Source organism: Alexandromys fortis, unplaced genomic scaffold (genome assembly GCF_014885135.2).
Source record: "Alexandromys fortis isolate MF-2015 unplaced genomic scaffold, M_Fortis_MF-2015_v1.1 scaffold_105, whole genome shotgun sequence".
Classification (NCBI taxonomy): Eukaryota; Metazoa; Chordata; class Mammalia; order Rodentia; family Cricetidae; genus Alexandromys; species Alexandromys fortis.
The window spans coordinates 5,780,252-5,787,117 of record NW_026068011.1 but is presented as its reverse complement, the minus strand read 5'-3'; positions in this window follow the sequence as shown (position 1 = coordinate 5,787,117).

Genomic DNA, 6,866 nt, shown 5'->3' with positions numbered 1-6,866 from the left:
TTTTGTTAATCAGATGCTGAAAGTTATGTTAAAAATCCTGTTTGAATAGTCTATACTATATATGAACACAGGGTATGATGTTTCATAGCAGAGAATGCTCTAGGTCACCATTTGCATATCATATTGCTTCTTTGCAACAAATTGGGATGATTCTTTTGGGTCCTGAAATCAGGATTGCCAATGTAGGAGATTACAGCAAGTTCTCTGACCTTAAACGTTTTCCTCTGAATATATACTTTAAACAGGGCAAAGTTTAATTCAAGATAATAATACCTCATTTATTTCTCAACTTCTTCCTACTGATAAATGATCAGCGACTTCAGGCTAATTGAATCTCAGCTCTTCCAGTTTTAATTGTTTTGTAGCCATGACAACAAAGGCATCTTATGTTCATTATTGTTATCTGCTCATTTTTATATACTAAAAATACTTAACATTTAATTTTATGTCCATCATATATTCCATTTAATTTATTTTGAAATTTTCTGAATGTATACCTAAAAATCTAAGTAAAATCCTAACAAAGCTTGATTATTTGAACTTTTGTGTCTTTAGTATTTTCATTGGTGCCTCACATTTATTTGGAATTCAATGTGTGAATGTGGAACTTCCTTTTTTTTCTTACTTTTAGAAAAATATATTTTCAAGCATTTAATTGTGAATATTTTATGTATGTATGTGTACATGTATGCATGAAGAAATAAAGGAAGAAGGAAAGAAGGATGAGGGAGGAAATAATGAAATTACCAAGACTGAAAGGAAGAAAATTAATAGCTGAAACACTCACTATTAGATAAAATAGATGAACTGTAAACAATTTATGTTAAATATATTGGAATCCAAAAATAGATATTAAGAAACAATGAGTATTTTGTTCAAAAACACCTATCATCTGAATATAGCATTCAAATAATACTCTCCAGAAATACTATTTATTCTCCAAATTATAACACATATTGTAATTTTCAACTATTGTTTTCAGGACAGATGTTATTGTCTGCTTAAAAGCATTTCCAACTACTTGTTATTTAGTAAGTCTCATGCCTTTATTTTTATCACTCATTCTGCACACACATAGAGTAGGTGTTAAATGAATAGTTACTCATTGTTAAATTTAAGTATATAATTAATCATGCAAGTGACATTACCAGCCGGGTTGAGCATTCAGAATTATAATATATGCAACAGTGTCTTATTCTTGAGTGTGTTATAATTTCTACCTGTGTTGAAAGTATATTCTTATTATGGTGAATATTTGTAGTATCATTGGCATAAAATATGTTAATTAGATATGTTAACAAGGTGTAAGATGTACTGTGTATTACTTTGAACATACCATTGTTTAATGGAAGGGTATAACTAAACAGTTTGTCCCTTACTTTGTATTACCTAGTAATCTGATCATTTCATCAAAAGAACATATTATTTGCACATTGATGAGGATATATATGCTCTAGGGAGGGCATTAAATCACTTGTTCATATTTGCTTCTTTTTCTATAGATATCTACCTCAGATCTTATATAAATATCTATGCTCTGCTTAATTATAGGAAATACTTAACCATTTTAATTTCCCTCAATTTCTAAAAAGGATTATTTTATCTTTTACATGATCTGGTTAAAATTTCTCCACAATAGTTAGTGACCTATGTGGGGTGGTTGAAAGACGAAAATTCAAAAGATACATTTTAAACTCCCAAGAATAGAACAGAAACTGTATAGTCAACTCTAGAAAAAAAGGAATCTTCTAGAATAATGTATAGTGATGTGAGAATTCAAGATGAGAACCAGCCAGTCAATTTGAACAATCAAGGCAAGCCAAAATCTAAAACAAATCCTTCCCAGGAGGTTCATTGACAAACATATGGTCTAGAGAATGAGCTCAAATCTGTATGTTCCTCTCTCTGCTCTGGGAAAAATACAAACTCTGAAGAATTTGAATTTAAAAAGTTATATAAAACTATTAGGAACTTCTGATGGTAACAAAAATATATTTTATTACCAGCTAGATAATTTATATTTCAAGCAGTATAAAGACAAATCAATTCATGTATACTTTTTAAGCAGACTTACTGAAATCAAAAATATAGAAATTGAAACAATGAAACAATGTGATAAATATATTCTAAAAGGTGATGTGTGAAACCAAGAAATACAAAATATAACAGAACAAGAAAGAGAAAAATACAGACTTAATGTCAACTTAGAGACAAAGAAGTCTAAATTATTTCAAATCCTTACAACATTGAAAGAAACAGGGCCAACAGTTGTCTGGATCATGGAAAAGGATAAGAGAATATGTGTGGAGGTGGAGTTTCTGAGGTCATGGCATGAGGTCATGCTTCTCACCTGTAAGCATACTTTGAATTGCTCAGCTTTTAGGGGTAGCCTTCAAAGCCACATTTATCAGATATGTGCTTGTTTATTGAGACTATTTTCATCAAATGAGTAAATAAATTGTTTTGCAGTCAGAAAGATTTTCGAATTTCCAATAGAATGTAGCCTTCAATTTCTGGTGAGCTTCAAGATAAAATTTTCTGTGAAGATTCTCAATCAAAAAAATATAGCTAACATTCCTACACAGAACTTAAAAGCAACACTTAAAAGTGATGGAAATACGGCAATACTATAGAGACTGGACAGATAAGTTACATTTGAATAAATTTGGAACAAATATGAAAATTTAAAAAAAAATCTTGTTTTCATGTTTATCTTCCTTATTTGTGATCCATGAAAAAGCCAGCATTAATAAAGCATCCTTGGGAACAGAGACACAACTTAAAAAATGAAGGCAACAAGCAAGGAAGGGAGGAAAGAAGACAGAGAGGGAAGGAAGGACAAGGAGGAGGGAGGAAGGAAAGACTTGAAAGAAGGATGGAAGGGAGGAGAGAAAGAAGGAATGAGGCAAAGAAGGCCTTGTTAGATAAAGGTAGGCAGAGAAAGATTAAAATACAAATCAAAGAGGAAGGAAAAAGGAAAGAAAAAAGGCAAAAAAGCAGATTAAAAAGAGTTTAAAAGGGCTCATTTTAAAAAGGAAAATGTATTTAATGAAGGCAGTATTTGTTTGACTTAATGTAATTAAACACTACTCACAATAATGACCATTATATGAGAGAAAATTAATATATTTGAAACTGTTGGAGAGGTCTAAATATGGGTAGCTTTATAAAAATGTCACTGATATTTTAGAGCTTCAATAAAAATACAGTAATGATGTTATTTTCCAAGATAGTACAAAACAAAAGATAAAAATAGAGAAAAACATCAAGGAACTAGAGGGCCAACCTACAGAAACTAATATGAAGAATAAAAAAAAAAAGAATATTACCCTTAGTTCACTGGATGGAAGGTCAACTTATAAGTAGCTTTTATTCTGTAGTTCCATAAAGATATAAAATATTGGTTTGTGTTTAGAATAAACATTAAGAAAACTTCACAAAGTTATGAACATACAAAATAAAGAGTTCCAGTTATCTCTGACGTATTGCAAAAGACCATCCTAATAAAATTCCTAAAGAAAAAGTTGAAGAAAAATTACATAAGGGAGCCAGAAAAAAAACATGAAACACAGAGAGGAAGAAGAAATAATTCCTTAAGCTGCATATCTCAGATCATACCAAAGAGATTGGGAATAAGAATGCAAAATAACCCACATGTAAACTGTATAATACTATGTTTAGTATACTGTATTTACTGTATGAAAAAAGTTAGCATTTGAAAGTTTTTATTACACACTCACATATGCATATGCACATCTAAATTATCATTTATGTAAGGTACAGAATAGAGATCTCATGATTTAGGTGGTCCTATATAATTACTTTCTAGACGGCTACACTGATTTTAATTTATCTTGCCTGAATACAGGGCTTGACTTTTATCTTCACAGTCTCCAATCTCTATCTATCCAATTGTCATCTTTGCACTGCTGCAAATGGAAATGGTTCATAAATACATCTTTTCATTCCAGCATTTAGTTAACATATAAAAAGGAAATCTGTGATGGAATAATGCATTACAGATTTATCCATTTTCAAGTTGGATCAGGGAATCTATTTACTCACGCTCCACAGTCTTTTATTGAGTTGTCTTTACATTTATTTACATTTAGTAAAGCAATATTATGTATTTTATATTACATATTCAATGTATTTTATCCCAAAGTATCACAATATGTAATAATACTATATCTTCTTACTTGAACTAATATTAATTAAAACTATCTCTTTATTACTAAAATTATCCTATTTAATTATTTCATTAAAAAGTAAAATAACATCTTTTTTGTTTATTTTATTTTTTTAGTTGTTGCAAAAAAAATTTCCCATTTCCCTTCCCCTCCTCGCACACATAGCCCCCTCCTCCTACTCCCCTCCCCCTCTCCCCCACTCTATTCTCCCTCCCTCTCGAGAATGAAGAGCAGTCCAGATTCCCTGTCATGCGGGAAGTCCAAGGTCCTCCCACTTCTATCCATGACCAGGAAGGTGAGCATCCAAACAGGCTAGGCTCCCACAAAGCCAGATCATGTATTAGGATCGAAACATCTTGACAATTCAATTACTCATGTGATTTTCTTTTATACCAGGCAACAGCTCTCACATTTTCCATACTAAACTACTTGTATCTATTGGATGAAAAGTCATTTACTCTGAACATCCTCAATATTTATTTTTATACATTTATTTATACATATAAATTACTTTATTCTATTATTTTATGTTTATGGGTGTTTTCTTTGTTTGCTTGCATGCAGGAGTACTACATGTGAGAGTGGTACCTGCTTTGACCAGAGGAGAGCATCATGTCCTCAGGAACTGGAGAAAAGGATGGTTGTGAGCCTCCATGTGGGTGCTAGGAATTAAACCCAGGTTCTTTGGAAGCACTCTTAGCCATGAGAAACCCTTCCAGTCCCTCAGTATTTATTTCCATCTGTTGATATTGCCATTCTACTGACAAAATAAGCATGAAGCCAGACTGTGATGTCCTTTAATCTCAGCACTCATGAGACTGAAGAAGGTGGATTTTTGTGAGTTTGAGGTCAGCCCAGTCTACAAAAGTGAGTCCAGGAGAGCTAGATCTATACAGAGAAAACCTGTCTTGAAAAACTCAAAAAGCAAAACAAAACAAAAATAAGCATGCAAACTGCATTAAGTTTCTGAACATGTTTTTGTTCACAAAATGTAAATTTAATGTAGGTTATTTTTACTATTTTTTTCACTGGAATATACTTATGTCAAGGAAAATGCTTACACATCCTTTTGTTGTGTTTATTTGTATGTGTTATAGATATCAAATGTGCCATGCTGCACATGTGGAGGTCAAGGACACAATGAACCAATCCGTTCTTTTCTTCTACCAAATAGATTCTGCGAATTGAAATCAGGTTGTAGCAGCAATCGCCTTCATCCAGTTTGTTATCTCTTGGACCTGTGATAGCTTTAAATATGTATTAGTAGCTACCTGTCATTTAAAATTCTATATTTCTTAAGATACATTGAATATATACATTGTTAATCAAAAATTGTTTCTAGTACTGTATTTTTAGTTTTTGCCATTTCATTGATTCTAATTAGTTACTATTATATATGGTGCTTCCATATATTTAATTATTTATGTTCATTTTCAAACTTACTGTTACAGGATTTTTTGAGCAGTACATTTCATGAGTGAAAATATACAGCATGTGTTCTATGCAGCAAGATTGCTCAATTCTAAGTAAATCCTTTGACACTTTATTTTGAAGAATTATTGTTCATTCTTTTTACTGGAAAAAGGATTTGTTATCTCCTTAAGTTTCAAAGTGTTTGGTGGGGCTTTGCCATTCCTCCATGGGTCTTTGACATGGTCGGTTCATTAAATAACACACATTCATTCAGGACTTCACACACTTTGAGCTTCCTCCAACCTCTACAGCAAGTCATGACAAGTATGACCTATAATAATAAATATATTATTTATTTATTATTATAGGTACACATAATAATACATAAACATACTTAAATTATTTCATAATCATACATGTTTGGATTATGCAGTGGGTTTGCTCCCACTGATAAACATTGTGAACATATTTTGTTAAGTGTTTGAACTATGTGTCTAAAGGTTGGCTGCTATGTTTGAAGTGTAACTTCTGTTTGGTACAGCATACTTTGTTCTTAAGACATTGTATAAATTTTATATTCCATTCACATATATAAGCCTTGTGCCTATTATCTGTATTATTTATTTGGGAGTATCAACTTTATATAAAGATACATATGGTTTTCATATACATTTTCTCATTTCTACCCCAATTTAGCACTTGCAGAGGGTAATTGGCCAGTTGTTTTATCTGCAATAGTATTTCACACATTGATCAAAATTTCCATCCATAAGTAGTGTTTTAAACATTGCTACAGGGAAGTAAAACCAGTGAAATTCATCACCGTTGCATTGATTTTAACATACTGCTTTGAAATGAACTACTATCTAAGAAAATAAATTATATTTTCTCATTTATTTTTATCTGATAGTTAAATATTTCTCTTGATTTTCAATATGGAAACAAGTCTTTTGTACATACATTGAATTAGATTGATGAACTATTGATTTTTGTCCCATATCTGCCTCAAGTATTTCCAGCAATATTTCTTGAGAATTTTGCTCCAATTTTACTTTGCAGTCATATTACATTATATAAGAATGAAACACAAATTTTTATAGAAATAAATAAAAATAAAATTACAACTGACTATTTTCTCTGGGACACAGCTAACACATTCTATGAGGAACATTTATAGCTGTGAGTACTCATGTTAAATAAAATCAGAGTTATTTAAAAAAATAGACTAAGCACGCATTTATGGCTTGTGGGAAACCTCTTTTA